Source organism: Zonotrichia leucophrys, chromosome 1A, assembly GCF_028769735.1.
Source record: "Zonotrichia leucophrys gambelii isolate GWCS_2022_RI chromosome 1A, RI_Zleu_2.0, whole genome shotgun sequence".
Taxonomy (NCBI): domain Eukaryota; kingdom Metazoa; phylum Chordata; class Aves; order Passeriformes; family Passerellidae; genus Zonotrichia; species Zonotrichia leucophrys.
The window spans coordinates 14,538,189-14,550,971 of NC_088170.1; the positions used below are offsets into that span (position 1 = coordinate 14,538,189).

General features: G+C 42.0%; 1 long non-coding RNA gene across 2 annotated transcripts in view; it reads right to left on the reverse strand.

The window, feature by feature from the left end:
• Positions 1 to 1,160: 1,160 nt before the first annotated feature.
• LOC135456685 (uncharacterized) overlaps positions 1,161 to 12,783 on the reverse strand; it is an 89,007-nt gene continuing 77,384 nt past the window's right edge. Inside the window, exon 4 of one of the 2 annotated variants that reach the window (XR_010442593.1) lies at positions 1,161 to 1,261. This is a non-coding gene — a long non-coding RNA (uncharacterized LOC135456685). Of the gene's footprint in view, positions 1,262 to 5,571; positions 6,255 to 12,783 lie in introns of those variants that run through there. The other variant, XR_010442590.1, reaches the window with a different exon arrangement.

The following is a 12,783-nucleotide window of genomic DNA, read 5'->3' on the forward strand; positions in this document are numbered from 1 at the left end:
CCTTCCACATGTGGAAAATGACATATCTGTAAGCTGAACAGAGCAGTGGGACACTTGTCCTAGGAAGGAGTTACCTTGGATGCATCTCAGAAAGACAATTTGACCAGAGGGAAGGGACTGGCTTGGAGAGTCGCCAGAGGTAAATGTTGGGAAGGAGGAAAGTTTGACAAGAAAGTCTCACAGATCTGTATGCTTAGCAGAGAGATTTTTAAACGTAGAGTCTGATGAAGGGATAGAGATTGAAGCAAGTTTTGATATAGAAGAAAAGAATTGCTGAGCCAGTCTTACTGGATAACAAAGCAGGCAAAGGGTCTGTTAGTTAGAAGGGGTTTTTATGACTTAGAGCAAAGGCTAAACCCACCTCAAACAAGATGTTTTTACTAAGCAGAAAGATAGCACAGGCAATTTGTTGATTATAGGGAACTTGTTGATTATATCAACCAGTCAGCAAAGCTGCAAGTAGAAAAAAGGTCTCAGAATTTTCCACTGCAAGAAAACTGAAAAACAACTTCTAGCTTAAACTGTAATGTGTTAACTTTCAGTGATTGGAGAGTAGTAACATGAATATGGTAATTATAGTAGTTGTGATAGGCTATGGGTAGAAGTTAAAGTATAGATTGGTTCTACTGTATTAAGATGCTCAGCAAAGAAAAGTATATAATGTAACCAAAACCAAAGGGTCTCCAGGCCTGCCTGCAGCTGGAGCTGACAGCTGCAGGCACAGGCTCAGTCACCCACGACCCTGGAGTGCTGGAATGTCTTGGATGGAATAAACTGCGTTTTGGAGAGCTCCTGGAATCCTGCATCCCTCGTTTCAGCTCTTATAGGTAAAACCCTCTGGTCTACAGGAAGCATGAGCTCATTGGATGGTGCAAAATAATAAACCATAAATGATAAACCAGGTCTGCTAGAGGAGGGTATTGAGTGTGATAAATGTTCTCACAACCTCTGCAGCACTTGATGCCTTGGTCCTGCTGCCCCATGCAGGAGCAAGGAGTGAAACCCTGTATTCTTCCAGGCTAACGTGCTACCTCTAAAACACATTTGAGAAAAAACTATTGCCATTCATTTAAAAAATGTTTTATCTTAACACTCACTTTTCCATATAAAGCAAAATGCAGAAAGTTATAATATTAATACATTTTAAACGGTCAGAAAAAAAAAAAAATCAGCCTTCCTAGGCCACCAAATCTGCATTATCAGCATCTCCATCTTCCTGGCTCTCCACCTCCCAGCTCCCAAAGGCAAGTCCTGGTCACACCTGGGATGCAAATCATGCCAAAGATATACATTTAGAAGCTTCAAAGGAAAATGAAAGAGGTCCTAAGATGAAATAGAAACCCCGAAGAATGGATAATACATGCATAAAAAGCTGATAATTCACTGACTAGATAATTGGTTTCATTAAAAGATAAATATCCCTCTCTCCTAATGACATTACTGTTGATATTACTCCATTGATAACATCCAGCCTAACATAACCCCTTTTTATGACTGCAGAGTCATGTTCTGCTTTCCAAAAGAGCCTCTGCCTTGAAGAGAGATCAAAGAACTTTGTTCATGACCTGAGCTCTTCAGCCATCAGCCAGTATATTCAGCACAGCCCCTAAGTGATGGATAGCTACATCCCATCACAAAGAACCAGAAGAATAAATTGCATCAGAAAGAATTAGTGTTCAAAAATGGATACATGTTTAGAACAAAAGAGAAAGGAAAGAAAAGAGTGTAAAATATTTATTCCCCCCCCTGCCGGTAACACTAGGCAGGAAAAATGGCTGAAAACTGTTTCTTTATTTTATTTCTTACCTTCTCAAGTGATGTGAAAAATCACTCCACTTCAGAAAAGAGCCCAAGATATCCAGGGCCATGGAATATTTTGGGAGAATAACCCAAGTAGACTAACATGTCTCTATGGAATTTTAAATTCAGAGAAGAATACTTGTGATATTATGATTATATCAACTATTTTAAATACTGGGCAGATGCTAACTCCGTTTTCACGAGATGAATTTTCTCTGCTATTATAAAAGGAGGATTACACTGTTGTAATGTGATATTCCCTTTATAACTATGATTGATCCTCCTTTTATCACAACTGAAAAATTATCTGTAATAAAAACATACACAATCTGCCTCTTGTGCATTAAGAAAGCTCGTTCACAATCATAATTTGAATCATAATTTGAGTTGCACTCCTCCAGAAGATGGCTTTGTTGGGGGAGGTTAGCCAGCCCCAGGCAGTGAGCAGAACACACAGCACATACACAGAATTGTTGTGTCCATATTCCCCTGGACTCAAAACCCCAAGAGGAAAACAAGGCAGCACTCAAGGGTAGCATCTCATTCCAAAGGAGACTGACAGTCACAAGGCCTTGTTATGAGCTTAACTGACTCTCCCAGTTGAAAATTCCCAGAAAGAGCACACTACACTCTGGATTGACAGCTGCTGGGATGATGGACAGGACAGGAGAAAGCCTCTATCCCAGTGATGCAAAACTGGGTACCTTTGCTGATTTGGATGCACAAGAGCCCACAAGAAAAGCCCTCAAACACACTCCAAAGTCTCCCCTGATCAATACAAATATTTCCTCTACTTTTACACAGTAGCAACAGGACTAAAATGTGAACTCAGTCTGTATTTTGTAAGGGTTTGCTTGCTTTTCCTGAGTTTTATTTTCTTTTTTTTTATCCCTATAAGAAAGCCTCCCAGCCTTATTCAGCCCTTATGTTTCCTGTCCTAAATTCATGCTTGACATGTTTCAAGATGAAGACATTAGTGCAGTGAGAGTGGAATGAGTGTGGCCGCATTATCATCAAGTAATAACTTGATCAGCACACGAAATAACCTAAAACCTAACTCAGCTCCAGCCACAGAGGCTTGTGCTGTGCATTCTGTGCAAATATTCCAGTGTCTCTCCAGGGTTGAAGGGTTGAATAATCACCAGAAAAAGCACATTTGCAGAAAGTTGGTTTCAGAAGCATCACCCTACAGCTTCTGGTTCTTGCAGCGCTCTGCCACAGGTTGACCAGAAATCTGATGTGCTCCAAGTTTGGATGGTTTTGGAATGATCTGGATGTTCTGAGATTGCCACTGAAGAAGCCCCACGGGCCATTCCCAGCCTCTGCATAATGAAAGCTGAGCACCTGCTCCACAGCCACTTCCTCAGCTACCGAGCAGGGCACAGATGTGGCACTTTCCTGTCACAGCAGCCCTATCTGGGGACAGTGTGGAGCCTGCCGCACTTGCTGCAGTTGTTCTGCCTGTAAAGCTCTGCAAAAAAATACGTTAGGCAGCAAAAAATTCCAGCAATTCTTTCCCTCCAGTTACAAGAAACTTGCTTCCCATTTGTTGTCCATCCGTTGCTAATTTCATTATCATTTCACACATGTTAATGAGACACATGCTGGTCACGTGACCTCCCCTTTCCCTCTGGGGCCTAATGAATTATATATCATGAATAATTAAGGGCAGTTTGTTTTGGCATACAAATTCATTAGTGTTTTAATATAAAAATGCACAAAAGGGGAATTAATGTTTCATGACAACTAAAATAACCCTTTCTGCTAAAATGTGGCCACATTGAGACCATTTGTTTATGCTTTTTTTCTTTCTAATTAAGTCAGAATTTAAAGATCTCCAGACCACACCACTAAGGACTGGCTGAGTATTTAAAAAGCAATAGTGTGCAGCTTTTGGCAGGTTTCCTCTAGATCCCATAACATTTCCTGATGCTCTGGCATGACTGACATGAGTTTCTCTCCCTCTGAGTGCAGAGATTTCTCCCCCTCCAACAATTCACTATCAACATTTGAAGAGGGAGCTGTAGCTTTCAGTTTGAATGCCACATCAAACAAGCTGATAAGGCTGTCATTTTTTATTTTTAAGCTGTAATTCAAGTGCAGACTTATATGGCTGTATCAAGAATCTCTTTTCATAGCATCTAGGAAATCAGCTGGGCTTCTCAGATTTTTCAGAGGAAAATAGAAAAGTGAGAAGTCAACTGGAAAATTTTTGGTTTAGGTGCAGATGGTGACATTGTTTTTTTAACCTTTTCATGCCTGTTATAAGGTCTTTTAGTACTCCTCTAAGGCATGGCACACTCTCCTGGAACATACCCTGGTAACGCAGCCAGCATTATGCCAGCCCCAGGACATCATGATCAGCCCAACTGGTTTGGATATGAACAACCCCACAGCAAAGAGTGGCCAAAATTCAGTCTGATGTATGGCTGGAAAATGAGAAAGACTCAGATGTTGTTCTCCATGGAAATCAGGGGTAAAATCTAAACTTTTTTTTTTGGTGCTCTTGGAGTGGGACATCCATTCTGCAGCTTTCCCGGCCTTGAATTCTAGATATTTTAGCATTTTCAGAGAAACACAGAACCAGTCAGACAGAAAGGCACCTCAGAAGACCAGTAGTGAGGCTGTGTGCTCCCAGCCCTTGCCAATCACCTGGAAGTGCTGAAGCACCAAAATGCTTCAGGATATGATTTTTTGAAAGCATGAGCAGTGACAAGTTTTTATACAGCTTCATGAAAACATACTGTCAGTTTTAAAAGAGCTCTCATAACTGCTCTTCACAGCATACAAGTGCCTTCATACTCTGCAGTGAGCAGATTAAATTTGAAAGGCTGGGTTCAAGTGGGCAGGACTTGTCCTTTGCTACCCCTGTAAAACATTCCCTGGTTCTGAATGAATTCTGGCTGAGCTGAGGCCTCTCTCAAGGAAGGTTCAGCACTTTCAGGCCAGCAGCTGGGTTTTCCCTGACTCCCTGTACCCTGAGTGCCCCTGGCTCCTCTCTTGTGGCCATTTTCCCCCTGGGGCTTTGGGACTGCCGCAGGATCATCCCTCTTGTGCTGTAGGGCCACTTGGACAGCAAGGAGGCTGGGAGAAGTGGGTTCCCCAGGATCATCAAAAATTAAAATCCTGGGTGACAAGAAGCAATAGATGAAGCAATTTAGGACAGAACTGAAGAAAGCTCTGACTTCTTCAGCTGCAGATAAAAGATCTTTGGGCATGAAGGCTGGAAATGGGATCAAAGCACATTAGGGAAAGCTGCATCACCTTTTTTTGGTTATTGAGAAAGGAGTAAGGGTGGGTGAAGTCAAACACCGAGTGCTCTAAGCAATGTCAAGACACATCTATCTCCCACTAGAATTTCTGCAGAAGGATCCAGGTCCTGCCAGTAAATCTCATATATCTAAAAGAAAAATTATGTAACTATGTTACAGCGCATAGCATGTCCTAACTTTGGCCAAATATACTAAAAGAGGTTATTCATATTCCCCTTCATGGACAATAGTGAAAAATCTGGCATGATACTAATCCCAGTTCTTCTCTTTATAAATGGAGGGGAAAGGAAAAAAAAAAAAAGAAAATTCAGATTAATCAATCACTAAATTGTCCCATTGACTGTAAAGGAAAAGAAGATGATAACTAAAATATAATTGGTCTAGATTGAGAAATATTTTACTACCAACCACTCTAGAACCAGTCTGTACTTTCACTTCCCTTGTTTTACTATTTGATTTCCCATCAAAATCACAGCATACGATTTGAGCACGGGTTTTTGAATGATGGTATAATTTATTTAGAATCAGGCTACTTGTATGGTAAACTGTGAACAGAAAAGATTAAATGAATACTGTTGGACAGACTGAGGAAAACAAAAATTAGGTTGAAACACAGAAAAAGCATCAAAATGTTCAGAGAAAAATTCTGCTACTTAAAAGTAACAGAAAATGGATGATAATGCTCTATCATCAAATCACATATTACTTACATGGTACAGAGGGACTGTGAAAATCAGGATGCTATTGGGATGTACACAATAATAAATAAATAAATAAATAAATAACTGATAAAAAAGGCAGCCATCACTTTGGGAAGTAAATGCAGTAAGAGAAAAAAGAACTGTCAGAAGCCTTTAATGAAATCTTTTACCTTCTGCAAGTCCTTGGATATAAACCCTGATCTCTCAGTAGGTGCAAAGGAGACAGGAAGAACAAGGCAGAGTAAAATAATCAGGTGGCCAGAGAAATAGAATTTTAGACTTTAATGTTTCTAATAATGGAAGAAAAAATCAGCTACCAAATGGGGTTTGTGTCGTGGAGGATGTGAATCCAGAGACAGAAATGTTTGTTCTCAGTGAGGACAGTATGTTGGTCCTGTCCAGGAAGCAGCTGTCAATGAGCCTGAGCTGATGTTCACATCTGCAGTGGAAAGCCACAAATGCCAGTAGGAGACCAGGGACCCTGAACAGAAGACAAGTTCAAGGTCATCCAAGTAGCAGAGCAGAAATAGCAAAGCTAAAATCTCTCATGTATTGACAAGCTCATCCACAAGGTTTATTTAATTGATAAACACTTAAAACCTATGAAGCACATGCTAATGCACTGGCTTGTGAGTTAATGAGCCAGGACATTGCTCTGGACAGACTCAGAACAACTTGGCTGAGGTTCCTAAGCCATGATGGTTTTCCAAGATTCATGTGCCAGATGCCTGTAGTGTCAGGCCAGGTAATCTTGCTGGTTCTTTGCGCTTTTAAAAGCTTCATGTCTTTTACATGGTGGCTATTTGTTATTTCTGAGAATCAACCATTTTCTTTCAATTTCTGATTCTGTATAGCTGTTTAGCTCTGTTTTGGCTCACTACCTTGCAGCCTTGCTATGCTCAGATTTTTTTCTCTGATAAAAAATGCATAATTTTTCAATAATGTACTTCTTTGTGCAGTTAGGGAGAGTGATTCTGTACTGCAGTTTGTCTTTCAGACCTTGCTGCGGGTTTCTTTACATGCTTCTCTAAGCCTTCCCCTGCATGGATTTTAATTCAGCAAAGCTGAGAGCAGAGGGGCAGAATCTCCTCCCACTACCTGTTTTTGGGGCAGCTTCCTGGAGTCCTCCTATATCCATGGATTTGTAACTGCTGTGGAGAGGGAGGAAAGGGAAATGGCTCCCCATAACCTCAGAGATGTTACCTTCACCCTCACTCCTGTGCCAGATGTAGAAAATCTCCCAGGCATTCTTCTCAGCTCGAAGAGAGCCCCAGCCAAGAGGCACTGCCAGATGCAGAAAGTTTTAAGGCCAGCTGATGGTGCTGGATATGCTCCTGCTCTAATCTCAATTTAAATTAGTAACTAGAGGCAACACACTGGGAGCTTTTCTAGTCTGCTTCCTCAAGAAGTAAATCGAATCCCAAATAAAATATTCAGCATTTGGAGGCTGAGCACTGCCCTTAGTGTGCACTGAGGAAGCACTTTTCCTAAGACACCAGAAATGTTGGCAGCTCACTTTGGTAACACGTCCAGTTTTATTTGTTTTAGAACGTCTGCTCCACTGGGGGCATGCAAAACGATCTTTGATGCTCTGGGGAATTTCACCTCTGGCTCTCTTTACCCTTGCACTTCTCTTCCTTTTGGTCTCCCACTGCCCAGGGCTGACTTAATTTGCTGTACAAGCCCCTGGCTGACCCATCCTCTCCTATCCTGATGGCCAGAGCCACCCTTCCCACTACACCCAAACTGCTGATACTGTGACAGCTCCCAAGTCAACACTTCATCAGGCAGGAGCTTTTATCAGCAGGAGAGGAACCCCAGCACTGGCAGCAGCAAAGGTGTTTTTAGAATTATATTCTTGGCATCTTGCAGCATCTTTAACAGAGCTGGCAGTGACTGCTGAACACCTGCCAGGTAGATTTGCCCAGAAGAAGGAAATGGGATGTGGTAGGGTGTGGTGGTAAGGAGAAAAGAGCATTTCAGAGCATATTCCCATTTTCTCACACATATTTCTCACCCCTTAACCCTTGGGAAGGGAGAGACATTACTTTGAGGGGCATGTCCCATCCAAACAAACAAGACAGTGGGAACAGACCAAAGGGATCCATGAGCCTTGTAAAAACCACTCCTTTTCCAAGTCTGGCTTGACAGATCAGCACCATAATTAAAGGGCACAAGACCCTGCTGAGCTCGTAGAAAGAACAAAATGAATTGTGCAGAAATGGAGGTTCACACAAAAGGTCTGGATTTTATATCAAGATCTGCTCACCAGCTGCACAGCTTCAGATACATATTTGTAATGCTCCATGCAAGTGACCCAGAACACCTGCAAGATTAAAGCTCTATGATACCTAAAAACCACAAGTTCAGCTCCAGTAAAGACCAAAATCTGAAAGTGAAGTCTAAAGACCCTCAGCTCCTTGCTGAAACTCAGTGATGCTGAGACAAAAATCCATTAGTCTTAAGAGGACATATTCATATAACCATTAATTTCAGCTCCTGCTCTGTAAGATGTGAAGAACAACTGCTTTCTCTCCTGGTTACTGTAAAGTACAGTGTTTTAACATTTGTCAAGTATTCTCTGTCCCCATGCAGAAAGAAGTGCTTCTTTGGGTACTACATCTATTCTGGCAGCCAAAATAGTTGGCTGTCTCTGCCAGAGTAGTTAAAATTCTTTGGGGTAAGTGAAAGCAATAATGTAAATTAAAATGAAAAACCAAGGTAGAGACTTACTTCAGGTGGGAAAAGAAATGCAACTTTTTCAAAGAGATCAAAACAGTCTTTGTAAGAAAAACCAACTAAACCAAACCAACAAAAAAGCCTGCAAACAAATAAAATCCAAAACCACTCCTGATGCTGTAATGTTTCCCTGAATTCCCTGGTTATAGCTGGAAGATTTACAGAAATACTTGGGAAAGCAGCTGCTGCTGGTACTATGGACTGGACAAAACAAAAAGATGAAGGGCTGAACCACAAACCTGCCCTTTTTGATGTATTCTCCATACCAAGATGTCAGACAAAGAAGTTTCTATAAAAGCCATTGAAGTTTTTCAATGTTTATCACCACAGGGAAACCAAAACTAAATCCAGAGATTGTTTTAGGTACAGAATTAATTTCTTTAAATCCCATGAAGGTTCTAGAACCTGGCACTTCAAACATAGGCTTTGGGTTTATACTTTCTCCATTCCCTCCATGTCTGTCTCTAAAGATCTCTCATCCATACAGAAAAGCCAGTCATGCCCAGGGAACCAGGTACAAAAAGGTTCTCCCTGACACTGACCCAGTAGAACTTTTTCCTGTGAAGGGAAAACTGTTCTATGGCTTTGCTTCTGGAAAATCCTCTCTCATGTACTGTTTGCTCTTCAAACCAAGGGCAGTAACACGAATTGCAGCCGTGATTAGGCCATGGTTATGTCTGTTCTGTAAAGCACTCCTGGTTTCTCCAGTAGCAGAGACCAGGTCCAAAGGACACAGCTATTTGCAGCACATCTTCTGCAGGTCCTGGTGGGCATGGTCACAGATTTGAACCCAATTAGCCAGATTTGGACCCAATTAGCACAGCACATGTCATCCATGTTAGTCATCCTCTTTGCCTGTACTGTACTGAGGCAATCATACCCAAAATCAGAGTTTACTTAGTCTGTTTCAGAACAACTCCATCAGGGACCAGCCAAGCTTGTGTCATTGTTTCCAACCCAGGAGATAACCTGCATTTCAGAGAGGGCATCAAGAGCATCAGCTGTGAGTGCTGCATCCCTGTGCCTGACTTGTCCTTTAATGCACCACACAAAAAATAGGGACATTCCCAGGATTTCACAGAGGCTGCACTTGCACATAAGGCAATCAAATATTTGGAATCATTTAGTTCACATGCCTGGGGATAAACCCATTGAAAGGATCAGGACCTGACTGTGCAGAGGCTGGGGAGGGTGGCTGCAGTGACTCCTGGCCTGGCTGGGGGTGTGAGAGCTCCCAGTGCCACTCTCCAGAGCACACTCAATCACTGGCCTCCATTGAGAGGAGCAAGGCAAAAGGAGAGAAATAAAAAGAGAAGGAAAGCACTCCAGAGAAGAGGATGGAATGGAGTAATCAGCTGCATCCTCTGCAGCCCCCAGCACGCTGCCAAGCCTCGCTGCTGCATGACAGGCGGACAAAAGGCTTTTTCAGCTGTCACACGTTTCACAGCCCCAGCCAGGGACAGCAGCCACGTCCCCGTGCCTTTCAGGGGTTTGCACACACGTGCTGCCCTGTCTGCAGGCCAAGGAAAAGCAGCCTCAGCCCTTACAGACGTACAGAATGCTCATTGCAGTGCTGCTGGCACTCAGCATATGGTTACTCTGATTTATTTCTGTTGAAACAGAAGCCAGAGCTTCTTCCTGCTGAGGCCCTCTGTGCTAGAAATAAGGGGCAGTCTGTGTCTTGGAGACCTTAATTCAGTGCTAAAAATGACATTTTGTCCTCACCCTTTGCCATCATTTCTGGATGCAGGCACTTGAATAGAAAGAAGCCAAGGTACTGATATTACACCTCACGTATTTCATTTCCTAGGAACTAAGTGGTGAGTGTTGCTTATGCAACCTTAAAATGAAAGTGTGTTACAGGAACAGACTGTCCTTTTTGTGTTTACTCTGCTCAGTAAAAAAACCCCAATAACATTTAAAAGGATTCACGCAGCAGCAAGATGGTTTTCCACCAGGACTGCTGGAACACGAGTTTCTTTTCTGAACATGTGCACGTCTGTTTTTCTCACAGACACTCGTGAGAGCTGTGGTTTTCAGCTGTGTGCAGAGGCAACAAGGACAATTAGCATAAAATTAACATGCCCTACCTCTGATTGTAATCCCCTGCTCCCTCTCCAAACTGACTAAATCCATGAGCTTGACTTCATGCAACAGCTAGTTAAATGCCTGAGACCAATTGGGATCTCAGACATTAGAGAAATAGAGGTTATTAATTGGATGATATACAAAATTCAGTGACTTGGTGTCAGGGTGTACTCCACAATACCAGTCAAGTTATAAAATTCAGACACAATTACATGTTGGCTGAATACATTTGTCTTATTTCACTATAGTGTACATTAAATTTTCCCTTTCATGTTTGCATAATAAATCTGAATGGAGCTCTTTATTGCATTCACACTTGGTTGATTGCTTTTGGTTATTTTATAGCATGTTATAGGGGGAAGGGGAAAAAAACCCAAAGGTTTTATTACAAAACTGTAAAACAGAGCTAAATGTGAATGCCTGTTCTAGAGAACTGATGAACATTCTTCATGTTAACTTAGAGGTGCCACTTTTTATCACTGACATGTAATTGCTGGTGACATTATTGTTATTATTTTGGGGGATGCCTCAGTACCAGAACATAGAATAAAGAATGGTTCCTCAGTTTTATTTGATGCAGGTACATGTGCCACGGGGAGGCAGACACAGCTACAGCAACACCCTGTGACTTGGCCACAGATTTTTTTAAAGGAGATACCCCAGGTGAAACTCTCCTGGTAGCAGAATGACTACACAGAGCCTGAGCAGGGTGTCAGCTTCCCTCCCACCAGCTCTGCAGAGCACCAGTGGGTCTTGCACAGCTCAGATGTGCTGGTGACTCTGAGCAGGGGTGAATTCTCACCTTCTAATTTCTGTTCCCAAAATGCCACACAAGTAGTGCATGAGAAGAGGAAGATTTGGGGGTTTTCACTCTTGCAAAATGGGTGAAGAACCTGCTCTTTGCTGAGTGTCAGACGGATCTTTCAAATCTTTGGCAAACCATGAATTAACACACTCCAAGTATACACCAGAAAAAAAACAAACCCAAACAACATTAAAACACCTCCCCCCCCAATAAAAGCTGTCACAGAAAAACACAGAATAAAGAAGGTATCCGTAGTAAAACATTACATGTGAAAACACAGAAGTCTTGCACAAACAAGAGAACAGAAGCAAGTCATACAATGATAATATGTATGGCTTTTGGGGAAAAAGATAATCTTAAAGAACCATTGAATAAAGACACAAAAGCTGATATAAATATTTCCAAGCATACTAGGAATAAGGAATGTGAAAGGCAATCTAGAGAACCACTAGATGAAGAAATAGAGAAAAATATGAAACTGGTACATTAGAAGCAGTCCACAATCCCACAATCCAGCTGAGGGTTCTGTCTGCAAGTGATCAATATTTGGTAATGTGAAAAACAGGCTAAAAGAAGGACTAGTGCATTTCTTCTCAGGTCCTGGCAAGGTGTGATGTAGGGATTCTCTAAAGTAAACTTTCATCTGCATCTCCTCAGTTTTACATACCTTCAGTATATATCCTAGTCACCTTTTCTCCAAAATGCAAGCCGCAAGGATGAGGAAAAGTATGCAGAGTGTGAGGATGAAGCAACAGGGAATCTTCAAGTAAGAAAGAAAAAAACTGCCCTGTGGGCTGCTGGCAGAGAGGTCTATACAGTCTCAGGTAGGATGGAGATAAACAAGGGATGATTAATCACTCACTGTTTCTTAGAATGCAAGAAGTAGGGAACACTTGGAAAAAACAGCACATACATGTTTTATGAGAAAGGAAAGGCAATGAATTTTAAGCCATGCACAGACTGGGGAACTCAGTGCCACAGGACATGCAGACACACAAAACAGCATAAACAGGTTCCAAAAAGACAGACTCACAAAAGAAAAGCCTGTCAATGACTAATAACCATCAAAGGCTCTGCTTCTCCAGAAAGTGCCAAAAGCCAGAGACAGCCAAAAGCAATGAGTTTGTGCCCGGGGTGGTTTGCCTTTACATGCCCAGGGTTTCCATGTTTTCTCTAAGCAACTGTTACTGATGCTGGGCAGGAGAGATCCTTACCCTTTCCCAGCTTCACATGGCAGGAAGACTGTGCTATTAAAACACACATTAATTAAATATCATGTTATGAAATGAGCCCGTGGGTTATAGCTAGGTCTCAGGCTCTGGTGCCCATATTCCAGCTTCTGTGCATCTATAAATATTAAAACACCAAGCAGCTCACT